At 40.9% G+C, this 22,958-nt stretch overlaps 1 protein-coding gene and 1 non-coding gene across 5 annotated transcripts in view; one reads left to right on the top strand and one right to left on the bottom strand.

Annotated features, from left to right (window-relative positions):
- LOC145404821 (uncharacterized) overlaps positions 1-22,958 on the top strand; it is a 152,656-nt gene that overhangs the window by 88,033 nt on the left and 41,665 nt on the right. The window lies entirely within an intron of this gene.
- LOC145405205 (5S ribosomal RNA) lies at positions 6,828-6,946 on the bottom strand. Its single transcript, XR_013898305.1, has one exon. It is a non-coding gene; the product is annotated as a 5S ribosomal RNA (ribosomal RNA).

Below are 22,958 nucleotides of genomic sequence, written 5' to 3'. Positions count from 1 at the left end.
ATACGTTAGAGTTGGTATCACAATAGTGTCATGTAGTAACTTCAAGTTCCAGTTCCTCACCATGCAACCTCGCTGTACATTCACTGACTTCACCTCTCTCAGAGACCATCACTTTACTCTTCCCTACATTCACCTTTAGATTCCGTTTCTTACTCTCCCAAACTCATCCACCAAGCCTTCCAGCTCTCCTTCATCTTCACTCAGCAACACAGTATCATCTGCAAACAACAGTACAGGGAGTTTCCAAACACTACCCTCTCTCACCAGGGCCACTCCAATATCCACTACCCTACCTTGTACCTCTTTTATTACCCCATCCATGTACAGATTGAACAACCATGGAGACATGACACATCCCTGTTTCAACCCAACCTTTAAAGAGAAAAATTCACTCAGTTCACCATCCACACGCACTGCAGCCTTAGCACCATCATACATACTCTTCACAGCATTCAACAACTTCCCATCTACTCCATATATTCTTAACACTTTCCACAATCCTTGTCTATCCACCCTGTCATATGCTTTCTCCAAATCCATGAAAGCCGCATACAACTTCTTTCCCTTCTCTAGAAACTTTTCCACTAAAGTTCTAGGAATGAATATCTGATCTACACCACCTCTTCCCTTCCTAAAGCCTCCCTGTTCTTCTCCAACTAATTCCTCTGTTCTTTCTCTAACTCTGTCAATAAGTATCCTACCATACACTTTTCCTATTATACTAAGAAGACAGATGCCCCTATGATTACCACACACTTCCTTTTCCCCTTTTCCTTTGTACAAGGGAATAATTATACCTGACTTCCAATCCTCCTGGACTCTACCTTCCTCCTAGGCCAATCTGCACATTTTCCACATCCATGCTACTACTATCTCTCCCCCATACTTCAGCATTTCACCACACACTCCAAAAATTCCTGGGGCTTTCCCCAATTTAACTTTCTTCATTGCTTCCACAACTTCTATCCTACTGATTTCTTCCTGTCTTCTCACCTCCCTCCTCCTCCCAGCCATTCCCCAGCCACTTATACTCACATTACCTCCATCCTGTATGTTCAACAATTCCTTAAAGTGTTCTCTCCATCTGCTCACTTTTTCTCCCTTCTCCACTAGTAATTTACCATTTTTATCTTTCACTCCCCTGCTAACTTCACTTCCACCCTGTCTTACTCTTTTCACTTCTTTCCAGAACATTTTCTTACAGTCCCTCCACTTTACACTCAAGTTCCTTCCAAATTCCTCATCCGCTCTCTTCTTACTCTCTCTTACTAATCTTTTCACCTCTTTCTTTCTGCATATAACTCTCTCTTCCGCCTCTCAACTTATTCCACGCCCCTATTTCTCATCCATTGATTGTATGCTTTCTTCTTTTGTGCAACAGCCTGTCTCACCTCTTCATTCCACCACACTGTTCCTTGCACACCCCTCCATCTTCTCTTCATCCCACATACCACATCACATGCTGCACATATTTCCTCTGTAAATATCCTGCACACACCTTCCACGTCCCCCATCTGCTCCAGTTCATATTTGCCCAAATGTTCCTCCAATTCTCTCTTATACTCCGCCTTTTTCTCATCCTCTTGTAACCTTTCCACACTCCTTACAAATACTCCTTCTTCCCGTCCTTCCCTTCTTCTATTTCTCCATCCTAATTGGATCTTGATTCTGGACACCACCAAGTAGTGGTCAGAAAGTCCACTCCCCCAGCCTCTATAAGCTCTTGCATCCATTACACATTTTTGCATCTTTTCATCCACACATACACAATGAATCATTGCCTTCCTTTCATTTAGTTCACCACCCACCCTTCTCATCACTCGCCATGTATACCTGTGGATCATTTTGTGCCTGAAGAGGGTATTGGCTAACACCAACCCCCTCCCAGCACAAATGTCCACTAACGCACTGCCATTCTCATCTATCTCAGCAGGCACACCCCACTCACCAACTATTCCATCCACCTCCACATTCCCTACTTTACCATTCATATCACCGATCAAAAACACTCTCTCATTCCTTCCAAAATATTCCATGCACACTTCCACATTTATCCAGAACTCTTCTCTCACTCTGCTTGCACGATCTTGCGTTGGCGCATACACACACACGAACAGCCGGAGAGAGAGGACGTCCCAGGCATCGCTCCTAACCTTGAGTAGTTTCAGGAATTTTGTCTGTCCTGTCTCCTAGGGTCTTTCTTTAAATTTAAAATAATGAAAGTTAGTAGACTACCAAAAATGTAAAGATTTGTTGGCAATAGTATACATGAATGTTTGTGGCTTATTCGGTAACAGCTGTTTAGGTACTTTACATTAAACATGGCCGAAAATGTAAACAATGAGGGAATGGAATTTCAAGGATTTGATGCTAATACTAATGTCATGGATCTGGTGAAAACATTAATTATGAGGATTAGTGAACTCGAAAAAAAAGTAGAGAATCTAGTGAAAAGGATGTGTCAGGAAATACGGAAACCACCATACAGAGTCTAATCCAGTCCAACGAAACAGCCAATGAAGAGATTAGGAATTTGAAGAGGGAAAATGTTGAACTGAGGAGGAAACTTGAAGAGAGTACTAATAAAACGGAGAAGGTGAGTAATGTATTAGAAGAACATAAGGCAAAGTGGGCACATGTAGAAGAAGAACAGAAAGAAGTGGTCAGCTTAAGAGAGATCATCCAGGAAGAAAGGGAAATGAACAAGAAAGAAATGGAAGAAAATGTAGTGAAAATATTGAAGAAAAAAGAGAAAATAGTGAGAGAAACTGTAGAAAGGAACAGATGTGTGGTAGTATTTGGAAACAGGGAAGAGGAAGAAAAGGTTAGGTTCGCAAGACTCGAGAGAGACACGAACATGGTGAGAGGAATATTAGGCAAGATTGACCCCGAAGGAGACAAGTGGGTAAAAGAAATTGAGGAAGTAAGGAGGATAGGGCCTTATAAGAAAGGGGAAACAAGACCAATGAGAGTCAAGTTTACATCAGAAAGTGTAATAAATGAGATACTTAAAGTGACCTGGAAATTAAGCGAAGAGGCGGGGATGGAAAATATTATAATAAGAAAAGATCTGAATGAAGAAGAAAGAGAAGTTTTGAAATCATTAAAGGAAGAAGTAAAGGAAAAAAATGATAAGAGGACAGAGGAAGAACGTAATACTTTTTTTTGGAGAGTATTGGATATGAAAGTAAGGAAATGGTATTTAAGGAAATAGAAGTGAAGGAAACTAGGGGGGATGATTGTGAAAGATCAGAAGTTGAGGAAGTGGTACGGACAGAGAGTAGGAGAGAAGAGGATATTAATAATGTCAAAAATAATTTGAAGGTGATATATACTAATGTTGATGGTTTCATATCGACAAGGATCAAAATTAATGATTTCTTGAGAGAACATGAACCTGATGTCATGTGCTTTGTAGAGACCAAATTAAGAGAAGATATTGATGTTCATTTGGGAGATGGTAAATACAAACTGTGGAGAAAAGACAGAAAAGAAAAAAAGGGACGAGGAGTGATGATAGCAGTGAAGAACAACATAAATGTAGATACTGTGGAAATGGGAGAAGGCAGGGCTGAAGTGATATATATGAAATTAGAAACTGGAGAGAATGTTAAGAGAGATATGGCGGTAGTGTATGTTCCCCCAAAGACGAGAGCATGGAAGGATGACGAATACCATGAGATGTTGTCAGATATGGCAAGCTACTTGCAAAAAATAATTGAGAAAAGCAATAATATAAATTTGGTGGGTGACTTTAATTGTAAAGAGGTGAACTGGGAAGAATGGTACTCGGGAGGCGGCGAGGATTCGTAGGGCACTATGTTATTAAATATAATAATGAATAATGTGATAACGCAGTGGGTCAAAGAAGAGACACGGTTTCGAGGTGAGGACACACCAGCAAGGTTAGATTTACTGTTCACCAAAGAACCCGATGTAATAGAATCATTGGAATATCTCTGTCCTTTGGGAAAAAGTGATCACGTGGTCATTGAGTTCCAGATGTTAATAGGAAACGTCGAGCCAAGAGACGAGCTTCATAGACAGGGAAGATACAACTTTGGCAAAGCAAATTTTACAGGATTGAGAAACTTTTTTGAAAATGCGGATTGGAGAAAATTCAGAGAAACAAGAGAGATACAGAGGAAGTGGGATATCTCTCTAGACCTCTATAATTTGGGAGTGGAAAAATTTGTACCAAGAGTAAGAGGGAAAGAAAACAGGAAAAAGGAGTGGTTTAATAGAAGGTGTATGATAGCCAAAAAAGAGAGAGATAAGGCGTGGAACAATTGGAGAAACAGAGGTAACGACAGAACAAAGGAAGAATATAAAAGAACAAGAAACGAATACACAAGAATACGTAGGGAAGAAGAAAGGAATTTTGAAAAAGGTATAATTGACAAATGTAAGGATGAACCCAAACTGTTTTATAGATTTGTTAATGGCAAAATGAAACAAAAGGAAGGAATCACCAAGCTGAAAGTAGATGGAGAGGTCTTTAAGGATGCGGCAATGCAAGCAGAAATTTTGAACAAACGTTTCCAGTCAGTTTTCACTAAAGAAAAGGAGCTTGTGGAAGGGGAGGGAGTGATTAGAAATGTTCCGGTGATGAAAGATATAAAAGTGGAGGTGCAGGACGTGTATAAATTACTGGAAACTCAAGATGTTAGGAAAGCCCCAGGACCTGATGGAATTTCTAATTGGGTACTGAAGGAATGCAGAGAACAACTGGCGGATAAAATTCACAGCTTAATTGTATGCTCACTGGAAGAGGGGAAAGTGCCAAAAGAATGGAAGAGGGCAAATGTGGTACCAATTTACAAGGGAGGAAACAGGGAAGAACCCCTGAATTATAGACCAGTGTCTCTAACCAGCATGGTCGCAAAATTGTGTGAGAGAATCCTGAAAGACAGATGGATAAAATATCTGGAAGAGATGAATATTTTGGCTGAATGTCAGTTTGGATTCAGAAGTGGAAGGTCATGTGTTTCAAACTTGTTGAGCTTTTACTCAAGAGCGATTGATGTGGTACAGGAGAGAGATGGTTGGGTGGATTGTGTGTACTTAGACTTAGAGAAGGCCTTTGACAAGGTACCTCATAAGAGACTAATGTGGAAACTAGAATATATAGGAGGACTAAAGGGGAAACTTCTGGAATGGATGAGAGACTTTTTGAGAGACAGACAAATGAGGACAGTAATAAAGGAAAAGATGTCTGGATGGAGGGAAGTAACAAGTGGAGTCCCTCAAGGCTCAGTGTTGGCGCCAGTAATGTTCCTGATTTACGTAAATGATATGGTAGATGGAGTGAACAGTTATGCGAGTCTGTTTGCTGATGATGTAAAGATCTTGAGGAAGATAGAGGTTGAGGAGGATTGTAAAATACTGCAGGAGGATTTGGATAGGATACACAATTGGAGCCGGACGTGGGAAATGAAATTTAATGTAAAGAAATGTAAAATATTGGAAATGGGTAAAAGTACCAGGAGACCATCACTGAATTATTTTTGGGTAATGAATTAATCACAAAAAGGAGAGAAGAGAAAGATTTGGGAGTGCTGGTCCAAGATAGTTTGTCACCAGAAAAGCACATTAACAAGATAGTTGGAGAGACTTATAAGCTCTTGACTAACATAAGAGTAGCATTTCATTATATGGATGAGGAAATGATGAAAAAATTGATAGTGGCCATGATCCGCCCCAGGTTAGAATATGCAGCGGTAGTGTGGTCCCCACACAAAAAGAAAGATATAAACAAGATTGAGAGAATACAAAGAACAGCAACCAAGATGGTCCCCAGTCTGACAGACCTGTCATACAGAGAGAGGCTGGAAAAACTGGATTTGCCTTCGTTAGAGGAAAGGAGAAAGAGGGGAGACATGATTGCGGTGTTCAGGACCATGGTGGGAGTAGATAAAATTGACAAAGAAGATCTGTTTGTATGGGATAAGAGAGCAACAAGAGGACATGGAATGAAATTGAAAAAGTCAAGCTGCTTGAAGGATATCAAGAAATATAGCTTTCCTTACAGAAGTATAGACTTATGGAATAGCCTGGACAAAGAGATCGTCCAGTCTAAAAACTTAAACGAGTTTAAAGTTAAATTTGACTTATTGAGAAACAGCGACGGAAACCCACGAGCATAGTACATTCCGTGTATATCACAATTAGGTATATTCTTAAATATTTGGAACGACTTAGACAAAGAGGTGGTGCATGAGAAAAACATTCATGTGTGTAAAGGTAGACTTGATAAATGTGGATATGGAGACAGGACAACACGAGCATTGCTCAATTCCTGTATACTACAAATAGGTAAATACAAATAGGTAAATACACACAATCGCCCACATTTGTATTCCAGCTTTCAATCTTACCCACACAATCCTTGACCCAATTGATCCATACTCTCTTATGCTGTTCTTCCATCTTTTACTCACAACTATACATACTCCTTCTTTTGCCCTCTCATTCTCACCTACTCCTGCACATATACCCCATCCATACTCCCATTTTCTCACACTCTCACCTCTCCATTTCGTTTCCGTTATTCCACATACATCAACTTTCGCACCCTCAAGCACCTGGACAATCTCTCTCTCTTTCACCTCATCATTCGCCCCCTTTACATTCCACGTTCCAATAACCATGTCCTTGGTCGTCATCTTTTGGTCAGTCCTTGTCCGAGGCTTATTGTTTGTCTTTTTAGTTAGTTGTTTTCCGGGGAGGGGCACTAACCCTCCTCCTACCCTTTTAGTCGCCTTTTACGACAAGCAGGGATACTGGGGGAGTATTCTTGAAAAAAAAAAAAACCTACCCCAGGGGGGTGCCAACAGCAACTGGTGTTCCCAGGCAGTCACCCATCCAAGTGCTAACCAGACCCAACGTTGCTTAACTTCGCTGGTCGGACGAGAAGCGGTGAATTCAACGTGGTATGGCCGTTGGCCAAATAAATAAATACTGTAAATACCGTTTATGAGTGGTGTGGAATAGTTACCCTCCCATAGAACTCGTTTTCTTTGGAGCCAGCCTGATAGAAAACCCAGTAAAGTAAGGGGTACTGCTACCTGTATTCAGCATTTTAAATCTCAGGTTGAGCGATTTCTCTATGAATTTTCGATGTTTCTCACCAAAGGCGGAGGTTTGAGCCAAAATAATTTTTTTCCAAAATTGGTCGGGATTGGGGGGAGTTAGTGGTGGAAAATCGGTCGGGACGGGGCAGGTTAATAATGGTTTCTCTTATTAACTGTTTGTAATCTTCTTTTGTCCATGCCCTAGTGTTGGGAGGCATATAAAATACTATTACACTTGTTTTATCTTCATAACTGTCCTCTGTTTCAACTCCTAAAGGTTCAGCCATGGTATTTTCAATTTCTATATTTTTTGCTCTGAGGCCATTACGGGTTAAAATCATTATACCTCCCCCAAACTTGCTTTCTCTATCCTTCCTCCAAATATTATAATTGTTCCATCCCTGCACAGTTGTTGACTTTATACAAGGGTTTTATTCGTCCCTATTTAGAGTACAATTCTCATGTGTGGGGAGGCTACCCGCATACAGCTCTTCTCAGTAAGGTGAAGTCAAAGGCTGTTCATCTTATCAACCCTCCTCTTACTGGCTCCCTTCAACCTTTGTCTCTTCACTGCACTGTTGCATCTTTATCTCTTTTCTATCGCTACTTCAATGGTCGCTGGTCCTCTGAACTGTCTGCTTGCATTCCTCCACCTTTACAGCGGTCGCGTAGCACCTGCCTAGCAACAAACCCTCATCCCTTTGCTGTCCAACTTCTAATGCAAGAGTTAACCATTACTTCAATCCTTCATTTATGCAACAGATCAGCTCTGGAACTGTCTCCCTTTGTCTGTATTTCCTACTTCCTATGATCTCCAGTCTTTCAAATGCAGTGTATCCATGCATCTCAAAATGCATGGATCTTGAATTTGGCTGTCTGTTGTGTTGTTTATGTTTTTTTCTTGGATGGAACGTTCTTGTGGGCTCAGCCTTTGGTTCCTTCTTCCTCACATTAAAAAAGAATTTAAAAATTATTTTGCATCAACATCTCAGGGCAATTTAGTCTCCACCAAGCAAACAATTTCAGGTTTCTTTTCATTTATATAGTCTCCAGTTTTCCCTTTCTTAGATATTAACCCATCCACATTACTATACATGATACTTAGATTTACTGCCCTGGTTATATCTTTACTCACTCCTCTCTTTTTCATATTCATGTCCATACCCCTTGTTTCCTTCACTTCTAGTTCCTCACATACCACTTCCTTACTTTCATATCCATCACTCTTCAAGAAAAAGTTTTACATTCTTCCTCTGTCTTCCTGTCATTTTTTTCCTTGTTCCTTCAAAGATTTTAAAACTTCTCTTTCTTCTTCATTCAATCTTTTCTTATTATAATATTTTCCATCCCTGCCTCTTTACTCAGTTTCCAGGTCTTTGTAAGTATATCATTTACTACACTTCCTGATGACAACTTAACTCTCATTGGTCGTGCTTCCCCTTTCTTATATGATCCTGCCCTCCTTACTTCCTCAATTTCTTTTTCCCACTTGTTTCCTTCAGGATTGATCTTGCCCAGTATTTTTCTTGCCAGATCTAACCTTTTCTTCCTGCTCCCTATTTCCAGATATTACCACACATCTATTCCTTTCTACAGTTTCTCTCACAATTTTCTCTTGTTTCTTCAATATTTTCACTACATTTTCTTTCATTTTTTTCTTGTTCATTTCCCTTTCTTCCTGAATTATTTCCCGTAAGCTGACCACTTCTTTCTGTTCTTCTTCCACATGTGCCCATATTGCCTTTTGCTCTTCTTACACACTACTCACCTTCTCTGTTTTGTTACTGCTGTCTTCTAGTTTGTGTGTGTGTGTGTGTGTGTGTGTGTGTGTGTGTGTGTGTGTGTGTGTGTTAGAAGTGAAGGGGCCCCTCAGCTCACCAAGTGTCCTGGGCCCCGCTTAGTTTAAACATATCCCTGCTTATGTTTGTCAAGAGCTTATATGTCTTTCTGACAGTCTTGTTGACATGTTTTTTGGGTGACAAGTTATCCTGAACTAACACTCCCAGGTCCTTCTCTCGCCTCTATGATCTCTTCCTTTCCCATTGAGTAATTCAGGGATGGCCTCATGGTACTTTTACTCATTTCCAGTATTTTGCATTTTATTGCATTGAAACTCATTTCCCATACTCGGCTCCTGTCGTAAATCCTGTCCAGGTCTTCCTGCATCATTTTACAATCTTCCTTATCTTCTACTTCCTCATGATCTTTGCATCGTTTGCAAACAGACATGTATAACTTCATCCACCATATTTATGTAAATCAGGAACATTACAGGCGCCAGTACCAAGCCTTGCTGGATCCCACTTGTTACTTCCCTCCACCCTGACATCTTGTCTTTTATTATTGTCATCTGTCTGTTTCTCATGAAGTCTCTCATCCACTACAAGAGGTTTCCCTTTAGTCCTTTTATCTGCTCCAATCTCCACATAGGTCACTTATGGGGTACCTTGTCAAAGGCTTTCTCCGGATCTAAGTACACACAGTGCACCCAACTATCTCCTTCCTGTAGCACATTAATTGCCCTTCAGTAGCTCAACAAATTTGAAACACATGGCCTTCCATTTCTGAATCCAAACCGACTTTCTTCCAAACTGCCCATCTCCTCCGGATATTTTAATCATCAGTCACTCAGGATTGTCTTGCACAGTTTAGCGACCATGCTGGTCAGGGACATTGGTTGATAATTCAGTGGTTCTTCCTTATTTTCTCCTTTGTAAATTGGTACTGCATTGGCCCTCTTCTATTCCTGAGGCACTTTCTGTTCTTCCAGAGAACATATAACTGAACTGTGAATCTTGTCTGCCAGTTGTTCTCTGCATTCCTTTAGTATCCAGTTCAAGATTCCATCAAGTCCTGGGGCCTTCATTACGTCTTAAGTTTCCAGTAATTTATACACTTCCTGCACTTTCAATTCTATATCTTTTAACACTACATTTCTAGTCACACCTTCCCCTTCTGTAAAATCACTTTCTTTATGAAAATCAGTTGGCAACTTTTGTTCATTATTTCCGCTTGCATTAGCGCATCTTTGTAGACCTTTCCTTCTACTTTCAGCTTATCAGTTCCTTCCTTGTATTTCAATTTGCCGTTAACAGACATATAGAACAATTTAGATTCTTCCTTACATTTGTCAGTTATACCTCTTTCAAAGTTAGTTTCTTCTTCTCTATGGATTCTTGTATATTCATTTCTGGTTCTTCTTTACTCTTCCTTTGTTCTGTTATTGCCTTAGTTTCTCCATTTGTTCCATGCCGCATCCTTTTCTTTTTTAGCTGTACACCTTCTGTTGAACCAATCCTTTTTTCGGTTCTCTTTCCCACGTGCATTTGGCACATATTTTTCTACACCAGAGTTGTAAAAGCTTAGAAAGATATCCCACTTCTGCATCTCTCATTTCTCCTAATTCTCTCCAATCCGCCTCTTGGAAAAGTTGTCTCAGTCCCATAAAGTATGCTTTCTCAAAGTTGTATCTTTCATGCCTGTGTAGCTCATCTCTCATTGCCACATTCCCTTTAGTCATTTGGAACTCAATATCCGTATGATCACTTTTTCCTGTAGGACACAGATATTTCAGGTTTTCAATTACATCAGGTTCTTTGGGTAACAGTAAATCTAGTCTTGCTGGTGTGTCATCACTTCTAAATCTTGTCTCTTCATTGACCCTGTTCGTCATTACATTATTCATTGCTATATTGACATTATACTACCTCACGAATCAACACTACCTCCTGAGCTCCACTCTTCTCAGTTCACCTCTTTACAATTAAAATCACTCACCAGGTGTCCAACCATGCCGGACAACATCTCCTGGTATTCATCCTTATTCCATGCCCTTGTCTTGGTGGGTACATGTGTTACTGTGATGTCTATCCTGTCTTTCCATCCGGTTTGTAGATTCACATTTACTACTCTGCTCTACCCTTTCCCAGTTCCACATCATCCACATTTCTGCTGTTCTTCACTGCTATCATCATGCCTCCTCCCATTTTGTCTTTTCTATCTCTTCTCCATTTTTTATATTTACCATCTCCCACTTGGATATCAGTATCCCCTCTTAACCCCTACACCGCAGGCATGTTTACCAATGTTTTGCGTGTGCCGCAGGGTTATTCGGGCTCCGACACACTCTCAAAAAATATTTGCCAAAAATCAGTTATTAGTCCTAGAATATTAAAATTACATATGCTTATGGCACATACCTTCAGCTTTCTCCTGGAATGTTTGTTGAGCCTTCGTCGGTTACCGTAGGACTTGTGGAGACCTCTGAAGTTGGGTAACGAAGTCTCCACTTTACACTTCCCGACAACCCGTAATATGATTACCACAGCCAGATATTAACACTATAAATACTACTCTATGATTTTCAAGTAGTTTGGGATCCATACTCCAAAAAAAAAAACAACTGTGAAAGCAATGAAAATTATGAGCGCGTCTGACCGTCGCACTTGCGCTAGTTCGCTCTTGGTACTCTGTCATTTATTATTCATAAAACCCCTCACACTTTATATTTCTATTACTATATAACACTTATATATATCTACAGTCTTTATCCATAAGTTTCCTTCAGTAGTATTAGTTTATTGTCACTGTAGGGATTCAATTTCTTTCAGTAAAATACGTAGCATTCACTTTCTCATGAAAGTCGCTTTCAATTTCCCTCTCATAACTCATAGTATTCAGACATGCTAGAGTGAAACTTTCACTTTCATTACTCCTAGGGTATATACTCGTATTCTTATAATACTACTCATTTACATTTCTATTTACGTTCTCTATTTTATTTACGTTATTTACATTTCTATTTTATTTACACTGTTATGCACTGTCACTTGAAGTAACTTATAAAACTATTTTCCTCTGTTCACGTATATTTACATTCATTACTTTCACTTGCTGTTTACACATTATTGACAATTCCACTTGCATTGTTTTACTCAATAGAAAGATCGTAGTTACTCTTTTATCAATTGTCTGCCCTTTACCTCTTTCTACACGAGGTTTAGTAGGGGGTAAAGGTCATAGGGCCCTATGCATGGGGGTGAAAAGGCCCTGAAGCTAGTAAGAGCGAACAGACGTACTCCCACACTGGAAGATGAGAGTGAACTGATGAGGGTGGGCCGGGGTGGAGGCCTACCTAGGGAAATCAGTACTGCCAACGTTTAGCCTCTTGACACAGCTATTTATAGCATTGAAATGATTGGCAGGAAATCTAGACAATACATTATAAATTAGGTAGTTCCAGGTGAATGTAAATATCACTTAGGCTTCTCACTTCCCTCCATATATGTATATTTATTACGAAAATAGATTATACGGCATATTTCAAGGGGAAATAAACAGCGAAAATTAGCGAATGAGTGCACGTGAAGTGTTGTCAGGTGATAATTAGCCAATTCCAGGTGTATGGCACTCTCACTTACCTTATTTCTTTCTTGTATATATTATTTGGTATAAGAATAGGGCATAGGGCTTATTTCAATGGATGAAATCAGTAAAAAATTCCAGGGAAGATTTACTTAGCGTAGCACGGCCAGGCAGGCGAGAGGATAGGGTAATGAAGGGGGGGTAGGGAGGGGAGTCAAGAACGGAGAGAAATGGCTAAATTGTCAACAGTGGATGGGAGTACAGATGAGATTGGGAGTGCTGACTAGTGTTGGACATTGGCAGTACTGATAGATGATACAAGCCCCCACTTGGAAGCCCGGGGGAATTCAAAATAACACAGAATCACAAAAGCGACGCCCCGCGGTATAATCCCTTGCTCCCAAGCGTCACGAAAGTGACGCCCCGCGGTTAAGGGGTTAATGTGACCTCTACAAAGCACATAATATCTGGCTCATATACTCTCAAGAAATCATTGATATCTAGCCCAGCCTAGGTTAAACCATTTGTGTTAGCATAGACCACTTTCAATCTTTCTACATAATTTTTTATTCTGTCCTCTCTCTTCCTTACTCTGTCAGTACCACTTCCACAATTTCTGATCCAGAACTCCCCAGTACAACTCTGTCTTCTCATCCTCCATTCTCTGGTCGTTTTTTTCCTTAGCTTCCTTGACTAGTCCCTGTACTATGGCTCATTCTTCCTTATTTGCATCTCTCCTTATCAGAATATTCATGAATCCCTCCTTGTCTGCTAGTTTCCATCTCTTGTTAATAATCTCATTTACTGTAATCTGTGACTGAAACTTAACGTTTAGTGGCCGCGCTCCTCCCTTCTCGTATCTTCCCAGCCCAAACACTTCTTCAGTCTCTTCTTGAGCTTCGTTATCACCCTCCATAGCCAATGATATTACAGTATCTCTTTTGCCTTTCTCAGTTTTCTTTCCCTTTCCGATCTTATTGACATAGGTTTTTCTTTTATCCTGAAATTATCATACTTTTTTCCTATCTGCTACATCCCTAACCAAAGATTCACTACTTTTTATTACCATCACCACTTCCATCTCCACCTTTTCCCTGTTTTCCTTTCTCTGCTGTTCTAAAATCTCCTTAAGACATGTTTTATCTTCCTGTTGAGTTTTCTTCTACCCCTAATGTTCTTCTTGGATTTCCTTGATATGTTCCTTATGCATCATAGTTTTAGATTCATGCTTGTCATGTTTATATTTCATCTTGTCCCTTTTCTCCTCCAGCCTCTTATTTTCCCAATTAAGCTGTTTTATTTCGCATGTGGCTGATTCATTACTCGCTTTTAATTTTGACACCTGTCTCTCCTGGTCAGCACTGTGTAAGCAGGTGCTCTGTAAGTTGTTTTTCACACTCCTGTTCTGAGGTCCATTCCTGTAATTCCCTAATTGTTCCCCATACCTGTTTTAATTCCTGGGTATTCTTCTTAACCATTTTCTCCACACTTGCTACTCTTGTTTGGTCCATTTTAATATTTCTGTTGATTTTGGTCTTCATTGGAGAACCCCACGAACTCACTATCACTTGATGTAAACAGTGGACTACTTCTCTCCACCATGGCACATTCGTACAAAATTTAAAACCATCACTGTGTTTTATTTGACCGACTCCTCCAGCTTATTTTCGCTCAGTTGAGATGGGACCACCACTCACACATTTGAATTGCATATTCACAATAGACAGGCCCCCTTTTTACTGCTGATTAAGCATTATTTCCCACGATCTACATAGAGCTCCGCCGCTGACAATGTCGTGTGTGTGTGTGTGTGTGTGTGTGTGTGTGTGTGTGTGTCTGTGTGTATGTGAGAGAGAGAGAGAGAGAGATTTAAGAAGGTAAGCTTAGGTGATCTCTTACAACATTTTGTTTCTGTCTTATATAAAGTCATCCATCCTCTCAGCATCCAGTCCAGTATTGCCCCGTCAGAGACACGATTGAGGGAGATACAGTGCCCTTGCGCAGTGAATGTATTCATAGTGAATGAATCGCCTAGTGAACGAGGGGGGGTAATCAGGTCCACAAAACCATAATGAACGAGTTGAACCCCAAGTGAACGAAATTGTGGGAAAGAGTAGGCCATAACGGCTATCTCCCACATTGAGCGTACCTCCCCCCCGGTAGATCACCGTTAAGACACATGAAGTGCTCAGTGGGGTAGAAACTAATTTTTGTTATTACACTGAAAGGTACAATACAAAACAGACACTCATCACACACTACTACCAAACTCAAGAACAGCAGGACCCAGCTGCCTCTACATCCCCTGCTACATGTCCTGGGGAAGACGATGATGATGTGATGGCATTGGTGTCATCTTTGGACTTTGAAGGTTTTTTGGAAGAGGTGATTGAGGTAGAGGCACGTAGGGTAGTGGTTCAGTCAAGTGATGAGAGTGTGACTGGTGACGTGACGGGAATGAGGGAGTGGAAGGTGATGTGATGGGGTCACCCTAAGTGTATCTTCCTGCCTTGGAACCACCTGTATTCAAGCCAGTCAGGACTGCCATCTGCTCCATTTAAGGCAGGTAACCTTTTGTTTGTTATCTGTACTGTATGTGTTTGAAATGTGCCCTTTAGTATGTCTCTAAGGCTCAAAAATTGGACATTGAGGGAGCAGTGCCACCCATATGCTATTTTTCCCACAAGATATATTGTTCACAGTGAACGAATTCACACTGAACGAGCTCGTCTGCCGCCCATAAACTCGTTCACTGTGCGAAGGCATTGTACCTTACCCTCATATTCATGAAGCATTTATTTCTGGTAACTTCTCTGGTAACCTTACCAGATCTCCATCCCCTCTCGTAAATTCTCAGGTAACTTGAGTGCGATGGATTATAATCCCCACATCAAGATTTTGACTGAGCATATGACTGTTATTTTTTATTTAAGCCAGTTTTTGTATCTGAATTAACAGTTAAAAGTGGCAGAAATAAATATATGAGGACTAGAGTACTCGAGGGTTATTGTATGTAAAGAAACTGGCACACAGGTGGTGTTAGGACAAAACGTCTTAGATCATAATTATACAGTCAACCCTCGAATAACTCAGTATCGTACAACACGGAAGCGTACTTGCGCGGTCACCTATAGTATTTTGTCTTGTTTCATTTCATATTTGAAGGCACCAGCATGCATGCATGCATTGGCCATGGCCACCTAATGGTGGTTCTCCATGCCGCTCAATCTCTTGCAGCTTCCCTGTTCATTGCCTTATCCCTGAGATCATATTCAATGATCTTTTTCGGTCTGCTTTTCGCAACCCTGCCCCTAGCATTAACATTTCTCACTTTCTACACCCAATTATCATCCCCCATCTGCTCCTCATGCCCAAACCATCTCTTTATCACAACACCAGTACACTCGAGTCCCATCCTACCTCTCAGCTCTTTCATCGTAAACCTAGCCCCCCCAGGCCTCACACTCAGAGATGCACTGCACATACATTTAATCATTGTCATTTCTGTATGTTTGAACCTGCAAATATCCTCTTCCTTTACCGCCCAGGTCTCACTACTATACAGCATTACACTCCTAACACATGCTGCATGCAAAGATCCCTTAGCATGGAGGGAGAGCCCTCTCAGTGTTAGAAGCAACAGCTCCCTAAACTTCTTCCAACCACTCCTCACTCTAGCCACAGAGCCAGCTCCAGCCCCACCTCCAGCACATAACATGTCTCCCAAATAACAGAACTCTTCCACACACTCAAGAAACTCCTCAGCAAGTTCAGTCCTTTCACTCCTGACAATCACCACATGCTCTCCCCGACACACTGCACACATGAAGTCATCAGTATCTCGCAGTCTACCTCTGGTGCCATTACATCTCTTATGTACCCACTTATTACAGACACAGCACAAGAAATTACTTCTCACACCCTTGTGGCAAATCGCACATGGCCACTCTCCCTCTTCTTTGACAGTACTGCCCCCAGCCCTAGATACAATCACTTTTGTTTTATCTGCATTTACTAGTAAGCCCTTGTGCCCCATAACATCTCTCCACTTCCTAAATCTTTACTCTGCCTCCCTTTCATTCTCTTCAGTCAACACCAAATCATCAGCATACAATATCTCCCATGGAGCCCATTTCTGAAGTCATGTGAGAGGGCTTCAGGTACCATGATAAACAACAAAGGACTCAAAACTGACCCCTGGTGACCAAAAAGTATAAATTGCAGTCACAGACATATATACCGTGGCGAGTTGTCGGGCATTGGAGCTCAGATGACTGCCAAAACTCAAATGCCGCCCACGATGACGTTAGGTGAGCAGTGCATTGTGATTGGTTGCATGACGTCACGTGCATATGTGCCTCCATTGGCGCTGGGGGTGTCCTCCATTGTTTTTTGGTGGTCTCCTGCCTCATGCCCACATCTGAGGTGGCTACTCCTATGGTACAGAATCGTTACGTGTGCGTTATACCTCACAGGTGACTGGAACCCACCAACAAGCGATGGCTCTTCACCTACGGGTAGAAAATGGAGATAATGAGAGAGTTGGAGGGCGGGAAGAGACAAGTTGGCATGGCAGAGAAGCACAAGGATAATGAAAGCACCATCAGGACAATTTGGAAAGTCCATGGATTTTGAAGGGTTTGACTCTGACAACAAAGGGGACCTGCCAGCCACATCTCGACAGTGACTACAGAGAATGGGGTCTGGGGGCGCCGGGGATAGCGAGTGTGGCCAGAAGAGCTAGTCAGGTTAGTGGCCTAAACTTTTTTATTAATGTCTAGGAACCTTTCATATGTATTTTTAATAACTTCCTGTGTATGACTACCAGAGTAAATGTCAGTAGGATGTTTTTTGGAGGGTTTGGGTGGGATTTCAGATGAAAAGGACGACTTTGGAAAATATCCAGTCTAGGTTAGCCCTTTATAATGCAAACATATGGAATGTATAACGCGGAAAAGTATAGCGCGGCCTGTTGTCAGTCTAAATTAGCCACATCACGTGAGGGATGACTATATATACATAAGTAAGAGGGTCTCTGACAATTGGCTGTTTTCAGCAGTCCTTACCCAGTATAGCATTGTACAGTCCTCAGTGTCCAGTGTTGTAAAAAGTTTATGCAGGATATGGACCTTTTTTTTTTTTTAATCGATTTGAGTTGAATCTGCAGTAGCAGACAAAACTCCAAAGTGGAGGGCTAAGGTTTTCCTGTAACAGTGCAACCAAATTATCATTACAGTTGTCCATTTTTGTGCAGCTTGTGATGGCAGCTCATACTGCATAACACTACCAATATTGATGTTAGCACAGTGAAATATATTCTGATGTAGATGTAATCAGTTACTTATTATCTCTGCCAAAGAGGTTATGTCTTACCCAGCTTTGGATTGTTTGCTTGTTTGTCAGTCTGTCTGTCTGTCTGTCTGTCTGTCTGTCAGCAGGATTACTCAAAAAGTTATGAATGGATTTTGATGAATTTTATGGAAGGGTGGTCTATGGGCCAAGGAAGTAATGATTAAATTTTTGGCCGGACCCGGGTCCAGATCTGGTGTATCCCTGACAATATCCCCAAAAGTTCTCAATGAATTTAAATGAAATGTTGTGGAAAGGTGGCTCATGGACCAAGAAAGAATTGATTAAATTTTTGGGTGGATCCGGATCTGGATCTGGCTCCTATATCCACAGACCTATTAGGAGAATTATTTAACTCGTTAACTGTTCTGTACAGCCTGGGCTGTTCTGAGTGTGACTGCTCAATACAGCCCTGGCTACACTGGTGAATTTCGAATATAGTGGCATGGTGACAAAGGCCGCCCCGTGCAAGAATGTTTTAGCCTTCAAAACCGAAACCGAAACCAAAAAAGAAACCAAAAACCATACATTCCAATAGGGAATCAGACACTTCGATGTTCATCCATGGCATTACCAAGGTAAATATTGAGCTAATATTTCGTTACTGTATGCTTTGGCATGTGTTCTCTCAATTCCTAAGACAAAATTAGGCCTTTGGAAAATTTAATTTTTACCCCTATGTCTGCACACCATGGACACCTCCAGAAAACTGCCATGCGCAGTTAACGAGTTAAAAAATTATGAATGGATTTTGATGAAATTTTGTGGAAGGTTGGGCCATGGGCCAAGGAAGAAATGATTAAATTTGGGGGTGGATTCGGATCCGGACCCAGAGTATCCCACACAATATCTCCAAAAGTCCTCAATGAATTTCAGTGAAGTTTTGTGGAAAGGTGGGCCATGGACCAAGAAAGAATTAGTTAAATTTGGGTGTGGATCCGGCTTTCTGAGCGCTTTCTAGTGTGATGAACATGATTATGAGAGTGTTGTTCCTGATGCCTGGCTGAAGAGTACAATTGTATATGTGTACAAGGGGAAGGGTGATGCCCTGGAAAGGGGAAATTATAGAGGCATAAATCTTTCATAACCAGATAATGAAGTTAATGGAGAGAGTCCTAGAAGATATGATTAGTGAAAAAGTGAGTACTGGTGAGATGCAATTTGGGTTTATGTGAGATAAAAGGACCACTGATGTCGTATTTAAGAAAATTACAAAGGAAAGAAAAGGTAGCTATACAGTACTTTGTTTTCAATGGTTTGCAGTAGACTTTTAACAGAGTCGCTAGGGAGGTTGTGAAGTGGGCAATGAGAAAGGTTGGAATCGAGGAGTTCCTGGTTAGAGTGGTTATAGCTGTGTATGTGGGTGCCCATTCCCGGGTGGGAGTGAATAGAGATTTGAGTGAAGAGTTTTCCATGAATGTTGATGTGCATCAGGGGTCTTTTTTGAGCCCCATGTTGTTTGTCATTATGCTTGAAGCTCTCTCACATGACTTCAAAAATGGGCTCCCCTGGGAGATGTTGAATGCTGATGACTTGGTGTTGATTGCAGAGAATGAAAAGGAGGTGGAGGAAAGCTTTAGGAAGTGGAGAGATGGAATAGGGTACAAGGGTTTGAAAGTAAATGCATTTTTTAAAAAAAAGTGATGATATCTAGGGCTTGTGGTGGTACCGTAAGATCAGAGGGAAAGTGGCCATGTGCTGTTTTCCACAGTGGTGTGGGAAGTAACTCCATCTTATGCAGTATGTATGATAGTGGGTGCATAAGAGATGTAATTTTGTATGTGTGGGGTGTTGAGAAGAGCAAATAGAGATTGGCATGCATGATAGGATTGATTTTGTCGGCGAATCTCTTGAGAGTGTGAAATAGTTTTATTATTTGGGGGACATGTTATGTGACAGAAGGGGGCTGGAGCTAGCTGTGTGGCTTAGGTAAGGAGTGGGTGGAGGAAGTTCAGGGAGATGTTGTCTCTCCTGATGTTGCGAGGGCTCTTCCTCTGTGCTAAGGGATCTCTGTATGCTGCATGTGATTGGAGTATAATGCTGAACTCTAATGACATTGAGAAGGTTCTCTCTCTATGCTAAGGGATCTCTGTATGCGGTATGTACTAGGTGTATAACACTGTACTCTCCTGACATTGAGAGGACTCTCTCTCGGTACTAAGGGATCTATGTTTGCAACACCCGTTAGGAATATACTGTAATTCTGTATCGTAGTGAGACCTGGGTAGAAAAGGCAAAGCGTATTCGTAGGCACAAACGTACAGAAATGGCAGTGATAATTATTACTGTAATGCACATTACTAACCATGAAGTGGTACTACCTCTCAACTCAGTACAGCCATCTCCATAAATCAAGATCTATCTACAATCAGTGAATGGGGACAAAACAACCTTGTCTCTTTTAACCCCTTAACCGCGGGGCGTCACTTTCGTGATGCTTGGGAGCAAGGGATCATACCGCGGGGCGTCGCTTTTGTGATTCTGTGTTATTTTGAATTCACCCGGGCTTCCAAGTGGGGGCTTGTATCATCTATCAGTACTGCCGATGTCCAACACTAGTCAGCACTCCTAATCTCATCTGTACTCCCATCCATTGTTGACAATTTAGCCATTTCTCCCCGTTCTTGACTCCCCTCCCTACCCCCCCTCCATTACCCTATCCTCTCGCCTGCCCGGCCATGCTACGCTAAGTAAATCTTCCCTGGAATTTTTCACTGATTTCATCCATTGAAATAAGCCCTATGTCGTATTCTTATACCAAATAATATATACAAGAAAGAAATAAGGTAAGTGAGAGTGCCATACACCTGGAATTGGCTAATTATCACCTGACAACACCTCACGTGCACTCATTCGATAATTTTCGCTGTTTTTTTCCCCTTGAAATATGCCGTATAATCTATTTTCGTAATAAATATACATGTAAGGAGGGAAGGGAGAAGCCTAAGTGATATTTACATTCACCTGGAACTACCTAATTTATAATGTATTGTCTAGATTTCCTGCCAATCATATCAGTGCTACACAAAGCTGTTTCAAGATTTAACATTGGTAGCTCTGATTATATATCTCCTAAGTAGGCCTCTAATCTATTTTCGTAATAATTATACATGTAAGGAGGGAAGGGAGAAGCCTAAGTGATATTTACATTCACCTGGAACTACCAAATTTATAATGTATTGTCTAGATTTCCTGCCAATCATATCAGTGCTACACTTAGCTGTTTCAAGAGCTACGTTGGTAGTGCTGAATAACCCTCAAGTAGGCCTCTCAACCCGGGCCGGCCCTCCTAGCAGTTCTCTCAGATTCCGAAGAGGAGGTACGGCTCATCCTCTTGCTGACTTCAGGGCCTTTTTTCACCCCCATGCAAGGGCCCTGTGACCTTTACCCCCTACTAAACCTCGTGTGGAAAGAGGTAAAGGGCTGACAATTGATAAAAGAGTGACTACGATCTTTCTATTGAGTAAAACAGTGCAAGTGGAATTGTAAATAATGTGTAAACAGCAAGTGAAAGTAATGAATGTAAATATACGTGAACAATGGAAAATAGTTTTATAAGTTACTTCAAGTGACAGTGCATAACACAGTGTAAATAAAATAGAAATGTAAATAACGTAAATAAAATAGAGAACGTAAATAGAAATGTAAATGAGTAGTATTATAAGAATACGAGTATATACCCTAGGAGTAATGAAAGTGAAAGTTTCACTATAGCATGTCTGAATACAATGAGTTATGAGAGTGAAGATGAAAGTGACATTCACTCTCAATGCCAGTATACAGGACGAGAAAGTGAATGCTACGTATTTTACTGAAAGAAATTGAATCCCTACAGTGGCAATAAACTAATACTACTGAAGGAAACTTATGGATAAAGACTGTAGATATATATAAGTGTTATGTAGTTATAGAAATATAAAGTGTGAGGGGTTTTATGAATAATAAATGACAGAGTACCAAGAGCGAACTAGCGGAAGTGCGGCGGTCAGACGCGCTCATAATTTTCATTGCTTTCACAGTGGGTTTTTTTTTTTGGAGTATGGATCCCAAACTACTTGAAAATCATAGAGTAGTATTTATAGTGTTTATATCTGGCTGTGGTAATCATATTACGGGTTGTCGGGAACTGTAAAGTGGAGACTTCGTTACCCAACTTCAGAGGTCTCCACAAGTCCTACGGTAACTGACGAAGGCTCAACAAACATTCCAGGAGAAAGCTGAAGGTATGTGCCATAAGCATATATAATTTTAATATTCTAGGACTAATAACTGATTTTTGGCAAATATTTTTTGAGAGTCTGTCGGAGCCCGAATAACCCCGCGGCACACGCAAAACATCGGTAAACATGCCCGCGGTGTAGGGGTTAATGCTAGTAAAACTAAATATATACAGTTTACTAATACACAGATATTGCCAGATTCGTACATTACCTTCAGTGCTGCTAATATTCCCATCTTCAAAAGTATTGAAATTCTTGGTGTCTCACTTAACTGTGCCCTCAGCTGGACCTCTCATGTCAGATCACTTGCTAAAACCGCCTCAAAGAAACTTGGATTATTGTACAGAGTCCGTAACTTCTTCGCCGATGAGCAGTTAGCTATAATTTATAAGAGTCATGTGCGCTCTCAGCTTGAATATTGCTCACCCTTGTGGAACGGTTGTGGAGAGGTTGCATTAAGACAACTAGACAAAATTCAGAATAAAGCTGTTAGAATCATTAACAACTCTGCCATTACATATAAACTACCTCCCCTGCAAGTAAGAAGGAATGTTGCCTCCCTTGCATTATTTTACAGATATTTTTTTGGCAAATGCTCAGACGAAGCTGCGTCCATGGTGCCACCTCTCCATGCCTTCCCTCGTGCTACATGGGCATCTGGTAGCGCTCATGACCGGAATGTCACTCAACCATATTGCAGAACTTCTGCCTATCGGAATTCTTTCATTCCCCGAACTGCATCTCTCTGGAACTCGCTTCCCCAGAGTTGTTTTCCTCCAAATTTCAACCCACAACTGTTCAAGTCTAACTGTTACAGATACTTTATGAACAGAGGACACCAGTAATCTGGTGTATGGATTATTTTTTTTTTACCCATTTGTTTTTCCTTCCTCCATTCTGTTATTAAAAAAAAAAAAAAAAAAAAAAAAAAAAAAAAAAAAAAAATTGCCCG

Source organism: Coenobita brevimanus, chromosome 65 (assembly GCF_032717465.1).
Source record: "Coenobita brevimanus isolate Jiangsu-jjx chromosome 65, ASM3271746v2, whole genome shotgun sequence".
Taxonomy (NCBI): Eukaryota; Metazoa; Arthropoda; class Malacostraca; order Decapoda; family Coenobitidae; genus Coenobita; species Coenobita brevimanus.
This window is presented reverse-complemented; position numbering and strand designations above follow the sequence as displayed.